Source organism: Typopeltis vanoorti, chromosome 26 (genome assembly GCF_054136105.1).
Source record: "Typopeltis vanoorti isolate ZY-2024b chromosome 26, IOZ_Tvanoo_1.0, whole genome shotgun sequence".
Classification (NCBI taxonomy): domain Eukaryota; kingdom Metazoa; phylum Arthropoda; class Arachnida; order Uropygi; family Thelyphonidae; genus Typopeltis; species Typopeltis vanoorti.
This window is the reverse complement of record NC_143574.1, coordinates 21,344,081-21,359,844: the sequence shown is the minus strand read 5'-3', so window position 1 is coordinate 21,359,844 and position 15,764 is coordinate 21,344,081.

The following is a 15,764-nucleotide window of genomic DNA, read 5'->3' as shown; positions in this document are numbered from 1 at the left end:
TTTTATTATTATTATTTCATTCCACACTGTTAATCATATATTATAATAAGTTATACGAAAATCATCGTAGCAAACAATTTCTAAAAAGTGATTACAACTAATAAAACTCATAAATAAAAACCAATAACAACTTTAAGAGAACCATAGATGGCGCTCTGGGGACTTTCCAAAATAAACGTTTAGTGTTTATGACGTAATTCACATGTATTTCACATGTAATCTGTTAGTAGTGCCTGTGGCGCGACAATCGAATATGCTTTATTCCACAGTATAGAAAATCTTGTACAAAATTGTTACATTTTATCCATACAAGATCAGCTGCGTATAGCAGCTGCTACAGTATATGATGATTATGATGAGCGACAGACATTTGCTGTGACGTCAGATTGGAAGTCGACGTTGGGAGATGAACTTGACAGCCTTAAAAGACAACTTATCACAGACTGTGATGAACATTCCTTCAGCAACGTTACCAGCTGATGTTGAGAATGCTATGTACAGAATGAAATTTCTCCTCCATGAGAACTGTGCCCACATTGAACCAAGTCCTCTTTTACATGAGTGAACTCAATGTGCTCGACTTCTGCAACAGGTTTATGACAACGTTTACACCCCAGTAACTGTAACACCGTAATTGCTGTGCTAAATTCAATTAATATTAAATGTTTTATTGCTGTGTTGTCATAAGCGCAACACATAAACTCAATCTATCATTTCAGTTTAGTCTATGTTATTCATTTGTCTGTCCAGTTTAACGTTTTTTGCATTGTACAGCACCATATTCTTCCTATCGGTGACGTTTCGAAAAATTTTTCTTTCTCTGAATCCATCCTTCATGTCTTGATTAGTCTCACTACTAAATTTGGTGACACTTCGGTTGTATGTTACGACAAATAGTTGATAAATCATGGGAATATAACAGAGATCTGTATTTAAGTTTTGTCGATCTGGAAAAGGCATATGACAAGGTGCCAAGAGAGACGCTATTCAATATGCTACAGTTATATGGTGTCAATGGGCCATTATATCAAGCAATACTTAGTCTTTATTTGAGTTGTAAGTCAGCAGTTAGAATTACGGAATTACAGGGAGGGGTTTAATCACGCTACCGGCAAGGACGTATATATACGTCCACATTTCCATGGATGCGAAGTGCATATTAAAATTGTAACACCATTGATATTACATTGAAATTGATGATGGATACGAAGCTTTTGAGGGTGCGTATTTGATCTTAATGGCCGGCAAGGTGGTTAATGTTAAATCTGGTGTCAGACAAGGATATACAGTATATTATCCCCTCTGTTATTCATTATGTATATGGATCAGATTATAAAGGAAAGTGGTATTAAACAGGATATCAAAATTGGATATGTTAATGTCAGCTCTTTGTTTTATGCGGATGATTTTATACTTCTAAATAAATCCGCTACGAGTCTGCAAGATTCTCTGACTAAATTGAATAACTGTTGTAATAGATATGGTATGGAGGTCAGCAATAAGCATTGAAAATGTCAACTGTGTTGTGAATGGGGAACCTGTGGAACAAGTAAAACATTTCAGCTGCTTAGGCAAGATTTTTACTTAAGACGGTAAATTAAATATGGAAATAGACAACAGAATCAACAAATCTGGTATGGTGGGAAGTCAACTGAATAAATTCATATGGAATAAGAGAGAATTTAGTCGGAACACTAAATTAGCTGTATACAAGACAGTATTCAAACCAGTTTTAACTTACGGATCTGACAGCAGGCAAATTTAAATGATTTCACCATTACAGCAATTAAACATTTTTGGACTGACATTCAGTAACACGATTTGGACTACTCAAACGGTGTCGTAAAGTTTCCGTTTCAAGAAATAGACGATCAAACTTAACACTTCTTTGTAATCAAACTGAGATTCTTCATTGAAGAATCTCAGTCTGATTGCAAAGAACTCCGTGTCTATTGTCAATTAATAGACAACACTTAATATACACCTGATGTTCTTAGATTCTAATCTTATCAGACTGGCTCGTCTGACCAAAATAACAAAGGTCAAACAAGTAAGCCACTTTGTTGGCACCAGGCAAAGAAAGATATGATAATCTATCTTTGGTAGAAGGCAACAAAAGAAGACAATTTCCGAGTTAGTTTTAAGGAGGTGTACAGATTTGTTATTCTTTTAAGGTAGTATATATTACTAGAAAGAAAAAAAAATTAATAATCGCTAAGGATAATATACGAGGGTTGTCTGAAAAGTTCTCGGCCTCGACCATAGATGACAAAACTATCGACAAGGTTTTTTTTTCTAAGTTGGTACATCTGTCATAAGCATCCGTGTGAAATTGCAGGTCATTGTATCAAGTAGTTTGTTTTTACAGCTGTCTGAAGCAAAATTGTTGTTCGTATCCATTGAAAAGGATAAAATTGAGTTTCGTGTGGATATAAAATTCTTTGTAAAAGAAGGTTTAACGCCAAAACAAATTCATTCGAAGTTCCTAAAAGTTTATGGGCACTCTTCTCATTCGTTCCCGATAATTAAGAAATGGGCTGCCAAGTTTAAACGTGGTCGTACCAGTCTTGAAGATGATCCACGTCCGAAAAGTGTAATACCAGAAATCATTGATCAAATGCACGATATGGTATTGGATGACCGGCGAGTCAAAGTGCCTGAAATTGTTGAGAATATACGCATTTCAAAAGAACGTGTAGGATATATTTTGCACGAAGAATTGCAAATGAAAAAGTTTTGCGCAAGATGGGTACTGCGCTTGCTCATTGCGGATCAAAAACGCATTCGCATGAAGAATTTATTACTATGGATGAGACTGGGATTCATCATTACACACTGGAATCCAAACAGCAGTCAAAACAGTGGACAGAAGCCAGTTGTTCAGCGCCAAAGAAGACAAAGTCAGTTCCATCAGCCGGAAAGGTCATGACATCGGTGTTTTGGGATGCTAAAGGCATTTTGTTTATTAATTATCTTGAAAAGGGTTTACCCTTTTCAAGAACCACAATAACCGGGAAATATTATTCCAATCTTTTAACCAGACTACACGAAAAAAGTCGTGAGAAAAGACCCGGTTTGCAGATGGAAAAAAATAATCTTTCATCAGGACAATGCACGTGCCCACAAAGGTGTTTTGGCATTGGGAAAATTAAGGGATCTGCACTATAAATTGTTGGAACATCCACTCTATTCCCCAGATTTGGCTTCCTCTGACTTCTACCTCATCCCAAAGCTAAAACTCTTCCTCGCTGGTCAGCATTTTTCTTCGAATCAAGAGGTGATTGCCGCTATAGAGGGGTATTTTGCAGATCTTACCGAGAACCACTACAGGGACGGGTTAATGGCGCTGGAGCATCGCTGGAATAAATGTATTAGTCTTAAGGGAGATTATGTTGAAAAATAAAAATTTGAAATTATAAATTCGTTTTTTCATTGTTAGTCGGAGAACTTTTCAGGCCACCCTCGTACAGTTATTGGAGAATCAAATATTAACTACAGGCTTTTTTTTATCTTCTTCTTCTGTTTGAAATATTTACATCACTTTCAAACTAGTTCGAAACTCTTTTCTTTTCTTTTTTTTTCCCATTACGATCTACTAAACATAGATTTCGAGTTGGTTTAGAGGTGGCGTAAGTATTTCAAAGGTGCAGATTATAGTGGTAGCAGCAAATTCTTTCCATTCCTGGTACCTTCATTGGGTTCACTTTCATTCAGAAAGTCCAAAGGGCATCATCGTTTGTATTTGAGCTATGGACGCTTTCAGAACTCGGACATTAAATATAGCCAATATTTATTATCTTCTGTTTGAAATACTTGACTATTTTGCAGTTTGCTGAGTTGAGAAATTAAAAATCTGAGTTTCATCTTTAAATACGCGTATGCACGCACGCACGCACACAGTTGAGGCAATATTGATCTCTCATCAGCATCGAGGACTCGGTACTTATCGAAATTATGTACCTCGTAAATAAAAATTTTGCTCCATGTATAATCTGGACTATTACATTGATATAAATTACGACTTATAAAAAATGGGCAACATCGTGGATTTTACCATCAGCCACGGCCTAATTCTTGGAATAGATAGTAACGCCCATTCGGTTTTATGGTTTAAGGACACACAAACAATAGAGAATCTGGAAGAATTCTTTCCATCAAATTCTCTACACATAGTAAACGACGACTGTAATACTCCATCACTAGAAAATAGTAGAGGAAACAGCTTCATTGATCGGACAATAGCAAACAACGCTATTTTACTTCAATGTTTCTCAAATTTCCCAATGGAGATGCTAGTAAGAGGAAAGCTGTTCTGATCGCATATGAAGTTTAATCATCAGTAGCAAAAATTGAAATGGAATACACAACACAAACCATCGCATTAACACCAAGCACCTCACCAATAAAACCAATTCAGAGATATTTTGTAAAAGAATTAAAAACAGAATTTTCATGCCTAATCTCAGAACATCACTTTAATGGGATAAGCGAACACATCTCAGCTTAGACAAGAACCTAACCATCTGGGCATCAGCACAAGCCGATATAGACTTCCTTGCCTTTCCACTTTCACCAGGTCTGAAAAAAATCCAGTGAACAAACATTCAGAATCATGGAAAAAATTCTGCACTGTTTCAACCATATCGAATGCTTGGAATTGCATATATTTGAGGGTGGTCTAAAAAGGTCTCGGCCTAACAATGAAAATACGAATTTATAATTGCAAAATTATTTTTATTTTTCAACATAATCTCCATTAACACGAATACATTTATTCCAGCGATGCTCCAGCGTCATTAGCCCATCCCTGTAGTGGTTCTCAGTAAGATCTGCAAAATACCCTTCTACAGCTGCAATCACCTCTTGATTCGAAGAAAAACGCAGACCAGAGAGGAAGAGTTTTGGTTTTGGGATGAGGTAGAAGTCAGAGGGAGCCAAATATGGGGTAATACCGTGGATGTTTGAACAATTCCTAGTGCAGATCCCTTAATTTTCCTATTGCTAAAACACCTTTGTGGGCTGGTGCATTGTCCCAATGAAAAATGATTTTTTCTTCTGCAAACAGTGTATTTTCTCACGAATTTTATCGTGTAGTCCGGTTAGAAGATCGGAGTAATATTCCCCGGTTATTGTTTTACCCTTTTCAAGAAAATTAATAAACAAAATGCCATTAGCATCCCAAAACACCGATGTCATGACGTTCCTGCTGATGGACCTTGTCTTCTTTGGTGCTAAACAACCGGCTTCTGTCCACTTTTTTGACTGCTGTTTAGATTCTAGTCTGTAATGGTGAATCCAGGTCTCATCCATAGTAATAAATCGGCGCGAAAAAGCAAGTGTTATTCTTCTTAAAACGCTCAAAGCACTGTTCAGAAATTTTCATGCGAGTGCGTTTTTGATCTGCTGTGAGCAAGCGCGACACCCATCTTGCGCAATGCTATTTCATTTCCAATTCTTCATGCAAAATATATCCTACCCTTTTTTTTTTTGAAATGCCTAGAGTCTCAGCAGTTTCACGCATTTTGACTCGTTGGTCATCCAGTACCATTTCGTGCACTTGATCAATGATTTCAAGTGTTGTTACACTTTTTGGACGTCCTTCTCTTGGATCATCTTCAAGGCTGATACGGCCACGTTTAAACTCTGCAGACCATTTCTTAATTGTCGAGAACGAAGGAGAAGAGTGCACATGAACTGTTTTGAACTTGGAATGAATTTGTTTTGGCGTTAAACCTTCTTTTACAAAGAATTTTATAAACGCACGATACTCAATTGTATCCATTTCAAGGGATACGGACAACACTTTTGCTTCAGACAGCTGTATAAAACAAACTACTTGGTAGAATGACTTCCAATTTCACATGGATGCTTTTGACAGATGTACCAACTTAATGTTGCAGATAGTGTTGCTATGTATGGTCGAGGCCAAGAACGTTTCAGACCACCCTCGTAAGTTAGCAGCAAGCAAGAATAACGCAACACATATATTATGAACTATTGAGAAAATAGATGACTCATACACTAAAAACTTAGCAGAAACTGCAGCTATTATGATATGAGCAAGTTTATCCTAATTACGAGAAATCAACAGAGGAAGAAATCCACTAAAACGTTCAGACAAAGAAATGAAACAGACACAGAGCCTCTTAACGACGACTTATTTACAACTAATGAAATCGAGTCAGTATTAAGATCATTGGATCCAAGAAAAACTCCTGGAGAAGATGGAATAACTAGTGATATACTTCTAAGAGAGTCTGTCGAATTCCCCGAATACATAACAATAGTTTACAACAAATGCCTAAAAAAGGGTGATTTCCTTTAGTATGGAAACGCTCTAAAATTATACCCATCAACGAGGAAAAGAAGCATCCAACGAAATTAGCAAATTCAAGCCATCAGTCTCATAAATGTTGCTTGTAAATTCCTAGAGAAACTTCTGATAAACCGAATAATGCACTTTGTCTACTCAAGATACCTAATAAGCAGCAATCAATACGCATTCAGATCTCAGTCCAGCACAGTAGACGCAATTATGGAGGTGAAAGAGTTCGCAGAAACCAGTCTACCGTAAAAAAAAAGACGTAGTATTGATCTCACTCGATGTACAAGGAGCCTTCGATGCTGCGTGGTGGCCAGCCATAATCAATACTAATAGATTTTAAATGCCCGAAAAACTTACTCTACCATACAATTTTTTTTTTAGATAGAAGAGCAACCATGACATTAAAAACTAAAACTCTAACGAAAAACGTCATAGGAGGCTATCCGCAAGGTTCCTGCTGTGGGCCAGGTTTCTGGAACATCCACTACGACTCGCTATTAAGACGTCCTTTCACTATTGAAACAAAAATCATAGCTGTCCCCGAAGAATCAATGGTAATGATTCCTAGACGCGACGGCTTACAGTTAGAAGTAACGGCCAATGAAGAACTCTTTAAAATTGCAGAGTGGGCACGCGATACGAAAGTTACCTTCAATAGCACCAAGTCTAAAGTGCTCCACATCTCACGAAAAAAATCAAAACAACCTGTAACGGTCTTCCTAAACAGAGAAGTTCTTGAGGTAGCCAGTGAGCTAAAATACCTAGGGGCTAACAATACATGGAAAATTTACCTTCAACAAGCACATCTCATATGTTGCCGAAAAACGTTTACAAATAGTAAACCATCTAGCTAAGTCGGCTAGCATTAAGTGGGGATTAAGCCAATGAGCGCTGGAAACATGCATTAAAATCAAAGAAAAACCGACAAAGCTAAACAGAGCTCAATGCCTTATAGCCATATAGGACAATATCTTTCAAGGTAGCTTGTCTTATTGCAGCCTCTAACACCAATCTGCTTGAAAAATTCAAGAATTCTCTCTTATATATGAAGTCACTTCCGGAAAGATATAACGAAAGTTACAACATCGATCCAAATTTCTACGAACGCCCGCTTCATGAGAAGACTCCGGCTGAAAAAAACACGCCATTTCTTCAGGTTTAACCACGCTACTAACAGGATATGGAAAATTAAGACACTACTTACACAAATTCCATAGCCTGCAATCCCCATCGTGCATTTGCTGTCCGCACCTTCAACAGACTCTCGATCACATACTTTACGACTGTCAGCTACTGGACTCCATCCGGATGCCCCTAATGCAACACGTCATCACTTTCGGAGACAAGTGGCCGGTGTCAAAACAGAAACTTACCAGAAGCATTACACAGAATTAATAAAATTTGCCAATAAGATCAACTTCCAGTCGTTGTAATGTAATGTAAATTACCGATGCTGTGTGAATTACATAGTATATATATATATATATATATATATATATATATATATATATATATATATATATATATATATATATATATGCCTCAAGGGCTCACTCTAGTGAGTATGGGCCTGGCGAACCCGAGGCACCTGAAGCTGGACCACGCCTTACTTCATGTAATATATACTTGTAATATTATCTGTAGACTGGTCCCTACTCTTCTTTCCCTCTGTATTTCTTTTCACCTTGCTCCTCCCCCCAATGCTATTAGAGTATTCGAGGGCTAGGGGGCGTTTCTGTCCTATTTACCTATTTTTTTATCTCATGCACCTGCCCACCCCAAGTTAAAAATGGTGAAGACAAATCAGAAGACTATACCGCATCGGTCGTCGCGCGGGTTACCAAGGACCGCACTGGATGTTAGGCTTCCTGGACAGCCAGTGACAAATGGGCTACAGGAGCAAGATCCACAGAACTCGAAAGTATTTACTAGGAAAAAGTGGAGCATGGCTGAAAATAGACAAGTCATGCAGTGCTTCTACAGTTCAAACCCATCAGTTAGGGGATTTCAGAAACGAATGTTCCAACTTTGGCTTGAACGGCACCCAAGTTCGGAAATTTCATCCGAAAGGCTGATGCAGCAACGCATCTTCATTATCAAACGCAAGGTATTTAGTGAACTTGAGCTGGAAGCACTGAAACCTCAAGCTGTAAAAGGAGACCGTACTGACCCTGAAGTGACCAAGAATATGAATGAAACAAAATCAGATTCCAACGTGCAGAATGCTGAAAAGTTTGAAAATATACAAATAGTTGAAAGGAAGCTATCAGATAAGGAACAAGAACTCACACGAACAATTATCGAGCAAATGAACAGCAACCAGGAACGAGTTAGGCTTCCAGTATTGAGACAAGTACCTCAACAAAAACTCAAGGAACTCCTAAGAGGCCAATAAAGCTCCAAGGGATATTCCTACTGGAACTATTGGGGAAACGAATCAACTTATGTACTCAATAGCCTACGTCGTAACATCTGAATTAGGATATAAGATTAGTGAACCCAAAAGCAGTAAGGCTCAGGAACCAAAATGGAAGCATCGACTGGAGAATAAAATTCTTAAACTGAGATCAGACGTGAGTAATTTGAAAAACCTTAAGGAAAAGAAGCTGAAAAACACAAAAATCCGAAATAACCTAATAAAGAGATATAATACTGGAACACGACCTATTGATGAAGTATTAGAGGAAGTGAAGCAAACAACAGTTGCAGTTGCAGCTAAAATAAGAAGGTACAGTGCACGCATTGAACAGTACAAGCAAAATTCGATGTTTCGCGCAAATCAGCACCAGTTTTACAAGAAAATTGATTGCTGCAGGAATAATAACTTGAAAGAAAATATAAATATAAATACCAGAGACAAAGAAAATACACTAAAGTTTTGGAAAAACCTATGGGACAACCCTAAGAGGCACAATAACAAGGCAAAATGGATTGAAAAAATTACTAATGAAGCTCAAGAACGAAAAATGGACCAACTGAAAATAACAACTGAAATGATTCAAAAGCAAGCAAAAAAAAAAAAAATTGGTCAACACCCGGGAAGGATGAATTACATGGCTACTGGTTGAAATATCTAACAGGCTTACATGAAAGACTTGCTAACCAATTCTATGATGTTTTAGAAGGAAAATGCAAAGAAGAGTGGCTCACAGCAGGGAAAACGTTTTGACCATAAAGGATAAAGAAAAAGGTCCAAACCCAGAAAACTTCCGACCAATAACTTTTAAGCTACTCACAGGCATACTAGCTGATAAAATATACAGCTATCTTAAAGCAAATTCTCTTCTCCCAATTGAACAAAAAGGTAACAGCAAAGATTCAAGAGGCACAAAAGACCAATTGCTGATTGATAAAATGATTCTTAAAAATTGCAAACGTAGAAAAACCAACCTTCATATGGCTTGGATAGATTATAAAAAAGCGTTTGATTCTGTGCTTCATAGTTGGTTTTAAAATGCACAGAACTATTTGGCATTAGCGAAAACGTGCAAACATTTTTGCAATCCAGCATGAAAAGCTGGAAAACAACATTGGTTTTAAATAGAGAAGAAATTGGAGAGGTAAACATAAAAAGGGGCATCTTTCAAGTAGATTCATTATCTCCTCTATTGTTTATATTGTCATTGATCCCCTTAACTAGAATTTTAAATAAAACTGCTATTATACATGGACGATCTGAAGTTGTATGCAAAATCAGAAAATGAACTCAGATCGTTGCTAAACACTGTGCACATATTCAGTCAAGATATATCAATGGATTTTGGCTTAGACAAATGTGCAATTGCTGGAATAACAAGAGGAAAGTTTGAAGATATGAACGAAATCGAGCTGCTCAATGGTGAAATAATCCAAGCAATAAAATTCGAAGACAGCTACAAATATTTGGGAATTTTAGAAGCATCACAAATTCTGCACAATAAGATCATAGAAAGAACTAGAGCAGAATACATAAGACGATTAAGAAAACTCCTTAAATCAATGCTTAATGCTGGAAATTTGATAAAAGCAATTAATACCTGTTCTGAGATATTTAGCAGGCATTGATAGAAGATTTTGATCAAAAAACTCGAAAATTAATGACAATGCACCATGCCCTCAATCCTCGCAGTGACATTGATAGGCTCTATCACGCAAAAAAGGAGGTAGAGGATTATTTCAAGTGAAGCAAGTTATTGAAGAAGAAAAACGAAATATAAATGATTATCTGCAGCAAACAAGGGAAAATTTTCTAATTGAGGTAAGGAAAGAGGGTTTATTTAAACCCATGGAGACAAAATTGGAATACAAAACCAACCAAGTAAAAATGAGAACCGAAAGATGGAAAAATAAGGCATTGCATGGAAAATACCTTCACAGCATAGAGGACAGCGCTGACAGCAACTTGACCTGGCAATGGTTGAAAAATGGAGCACTAAAAAAAGAAACAGAATCGGTAATTTTTGCAGCACGAGAACAGGCCATTAAAACCAACGTTATGAAGGCAAAAATACAAAAAATTCAAGAAGACAGTAAATGTAGATTGTGCAAAGAAAAGGAAGAAACAGTAGACCACATTATAAGTGTATGCAGCAAAATCGCACAAATTGAGTACCGTAAAAGGCATGATAACGTAGCTAAGATAATCCACTGGTATTTATGTAAAAAGTATGGGTTTGAAGTATCTAAAGACTATTGGAAGCATAAAGTTCACCAGAAAGTGGTTGAGAATGAACAAGCTAAAATACTCTAGGATTTCAAAATCCAGACTGACAAAAGCTTGGAATGTAACACACCCGATATCGCAGTGGTTGAAAAAAGTGAAAACAAGGGTGTTCAGTTTATCGAAATATCAGTACCAGGAGATAGTCGGATTGACAACAAAGAAAATGAAAAAATTACAAAACATCGCGATTTGCAAATCGAAGTTGAACGAATCTGGCAAAAGAAAACGAAAGTTGTTCCCATAATAATAGGTGCTTTAGGCGCCATCCCTAAAACATTGAAAAAACATCTAGAAGCACTCGATTTAGATGGATTAAAGATTGGGCAGTTGCAAAAGGCCGCTTTGTTCGGCACAGCTTTCATTTTCAGAAAATATTTCCACAACTCATTGGCTCTTGGGTAGGGCCCGAATTAGTGGAATATAACCAGCCTTTTCTTAACACGTTCATTGCCAATCACGCGATATCGTGCGAGTTCTCACCAAACAGCCGATCACGCGTTATCGCGTGGACGTCGCTAACTAAATTTAAAAAAATAATAAAAAAAATTTGGCCACCACACGAAATTTCAATTTTCAGCTTGGCAATGAAAGTGTTAAGACTGAGGAAGCAAATCAAGCTTTGATGAATATTATATATATATATATATATATATAGACAGTCTTTATACATAATTAGCATGAAAACGTTGTAGTTGTATTTGAAGCTGTTATTTCGTTTGAGACAATTAAACATCGCCCTTGATGGATTATAAGACAAAAATATAAGAAAATCATCAATTGCTATTTTGTTTTTATTACAAGAGAAACATTAATGCAAAGCGATTACATCATAATATTAATTAAATATTTGTTCTAAGGGAATATCACACAATAAAACTGTTTATAAGCTTTTCTAAATTTAAATTATAAGCTATGTCCGCCTCTACTGATATAGTTGCTAGACCAACCAATCTTTCTTGGATCATTTCTGTGCGCAAATAATTTTCAGTCAGTTTAAATTATGAGCCATTGTGAAAAAGTTTTCACAATGCGTGAAGAAGTATTCACGCAAGTGCGTGAAAACTTCTTCACGCACTTGCTACGCTAACAGGAATTGTTAGCGTAGCAAGTGCGCCTACCACAATATGGCCGAAGAAGAGTCCTTATTAAGCCGTGCCTGCATTCTAAGTGCGTCCACAGTACACACCTAGGAAGCAGTCATCTCCCAATCAATGTGCGATCCAGTATTTTGGACAAACAGGACGAACTACCATAATAAGAAGAAAAGAACATTAAAAAGTATATTCGATATGGACAACCAAAAAGTGGACTCGCTCAACATGCCTTAGACAAACATATTTACTCGTCAGATGAAAAAAAAAAGGCCACGTTACCATGAAGATCACGGTTTAAACCACATAGGTTTTCGTAGAAGCGGTTCATGTGCTACAGAACCAAGTGAATTGTATCAGAAATGCTGGTTTAATTCTATGAATTTTGAAGCACCGCACGATCTGCCTGCCAGCATTAATCACAGATAATCACCGCAGAAAGTGCTACTGTCGCCGTGTGTACAAGTACTGTTCTAGCTCTGGAACATATTTTAATTTTCAATCTTTGCTGATTGTTTATTTTCAATATACATTTGATAGTGCTAGTTGAGCTGGAGAAACTTCGGGAATAAATATTCAGTTTATTCAACAAATTATCGATTTAAATCCTGTTTCGGCGTTGTTTTATCTAATCTATATTATAAAAGAAAGAAACGAAAAGAAAATAGTTGACGAGCAAAAACATAGTCGCTTTAACTGACTGTCATTACGAATAAAAAAAATCTGTAATTAATGCTGAACAGTGGTCGCGCCTCTAGCGTAAAAATCAAAGTGCAGTTTTTAATTGTTTTCGAAAAGTCATCAAGAAAGTATAAACTATAAAGCGCAGCATAAACATCAAGATAGTAAAAAATCTGTCGTTAGAATTTTTTGTAAGAGCTGTTGAAAGTACAGTTAGGAACCAATTAATCTGAACACACGTTTTAAAGAAAAAAAAAATTACTTTCGTAAGAAAATAAGTAAAAAATTAAATTAAATTGGCCCATAATTTTTTTCTTGGGTTAATGTCATAAGACTTACCTGGCAACAATAGCAATTAGATTATGCAATTTTTGAGAAACTCTTTCATTTTTTTTTTTTTTTTGGAATGTGGCATGGAGTGAGATCCTGTTGAAAGTTAAATTCTTTGTTTATTCACTTCTCAACAGTCCAATCTTTCTACACTTTTGCCTACTGAAACCTCATTTCTGCATCACTTTGGTCAACAATTGTTTATCTTTTGGTCTGTGAGCAGTTCTCCCTGCTTAGAACAATCTTTGTACTGACTGCCATGTCAGAAGCATTAATCCCGCTAGATGCAAAGTCTCCATTTAAGTCTATAGTAAACAACCTTGGATTTATTTTAATTTTCTTAACTAGTAAACGATCTTAACTGTAGTTTTCTTTTTTCAACCACATTTTTCTTTTCTGTCATGAGAAAAAGGTACCTAGGCTTATGTAGCTCAGTGGAAGTGACACTTGCGTCCTCTGTCTTGGTCGCTCGAAATTAGACTTGGGGTTCAAGTCTAGTCGCTGACTGGAGGAACTTTTTCTAAGCCTATTTTCGACCAGTTCCCGAGTTAGTTGATCTCTGGCACGGTCAAGCGGATTTTTTCTTCCGGAAACTAGCGTTTATCGTCCCTCAAACACAAGAAAATCAACTCTAGTACTAATACCCACATTATTTCAGACAGTAACATATCCTGTTAGGGTTAAGTATCAAGAGATGGCAGCACTTGTTTGCCAGCCTCTTCATCGGTGGCTGCCTATAATTAGTGATACACATGGGCCAGCTATCTCTGATTGGCTACGGGTGGAGATTGAACTGCCCACTTAGTCTAGAAAAGCTAGATAAGGAATAAAGGCCTCGCCTACTCCCTATAAGGGAATAAAAGGAGTTAGCTGATTTACTTTTTTAATTTCTATAGAAAAGGTACCTGTCTCCCTAAACCTCTTTAAAATCGCATTAACAGCGCCCAAACCAACCCCCTTAAAAACCCTTAAACTTATTTAGTCTTTCTAAATATTTACACTAATTAGAAAGACGTTATGAATAGAGATCCCAGACGTCCCGTAAAATACGGGATCGTCCCGTTTTTGGCTGATGCGTTCCGTTGTCCCTAGAAAACTCTTCAGGGCAGCTTTTATTTTAGTGTTCAATACTTGAATAACAAATAAAAATGAGTTACAATTTTTATTCTATTACAAACATCGCTCTCCGTCATTACAGGGAACTGTAGACACGTTGTTATTTTTCTCAAGGCGAGTGATGGCAACATTGCAACAATAATAAGTTCGTTGGAACAGTGCGCATGTGCATTGACATGCGCATGAGCATTGACATTGATATTGGCTCAGCTTTAAATAGCACGGAACGGTCCGCTTGGTCCACGCCATTTTAGAAGCTTGCTCCCAGAGATACAGGTTGGTGCTTGCAGAGTATTAATTACTGTACGGATGCTGTTAAAATGTATGGTTTTTCAATTCTCCTGTGGCCCTCTTGAACGTTGAAAATGCCGAAAAGGAAGTGTGATTATACAGACGCTTTAAAAACTCAATTTTCGTTTTTAAAAAAATCTACTGAATTAATTGATTTTGAAATTAAAAATCTACTAAATTGATTTTTTTTAAAAATCTACTAAAAAAATACACAGTTGTTAAGTGAAGTTCATTCTCCAGAAAAGTATTGCAAGAGTGACCAAGACTGATTGATTCATAAGAATATTGTCAGGTGAGAAGAGCATTACTGTATTAACAATCTACTTTGTATTAATAATAGTAAGTAAAAAACCATTTGGAGGCAACTTAAAGTGGCTTAATGTAAATATGCAGTCTAACAATTGCATTTACTCTTTGTATACTTATACTTAGTAAAGTGTGTGCATAGTAAACATTACCACGCACACACTTCGAAAGTTAGAATCATTTTGTAAGACTGGCATATGTGATGGATGCGCATGCTAAACTTACACCCTCAGGTCATAAGTGTCCGGTATTTTTTTCCAGTGTATCTGGGATCCCTAGTTATGAAGTAATATTTTAAACTATTGATTGTGTAATATTTTACACAATATAATACAAAGTAATAGTTTACACTATTTAGAAAGAAGTGATGTAGTAATAAATGGATTCCCCAAAGGGTGACGCCATTTATTACTACATAACTTTGAAAACTAGTTAGCAGCTATCCCTATTCCTTAGCCAATCACAGAATAACTGGTCCAAGGCTATTGTTAATTTTAATTCGTACCAGGGTAAAGAGAACAGACAACTGACGCCATCTCATGGACCCTAATATTATATTATCATCTGAAGTAATGTGAGTTTCATGGTCTTGCTTTTTTATGTTTAGGGAATGTAAACCCAAGTTTAGGAATATAAAAAAAAACACCCGTTTTCTCATGCCGGAGATCGATTTACTCATAATCAATATGGAAAATACTTCTCATCGCTTTGCCTGCAATAGACACTGGTCAGTATTGTGATACCACCGTTTTGGCATTTAAATTCATACTATTCACATTTGTTCAAAGACTCATTGAAAATTAAAGTAAGCAGCTCAATTATTTCTTTTGCAAATTCCATTAATCCACGCGTTGATATCCTGTCTCACTGCGTTAAACTCACATCTCTACACATCAGTTTGATATCTATTATTACAGTCACT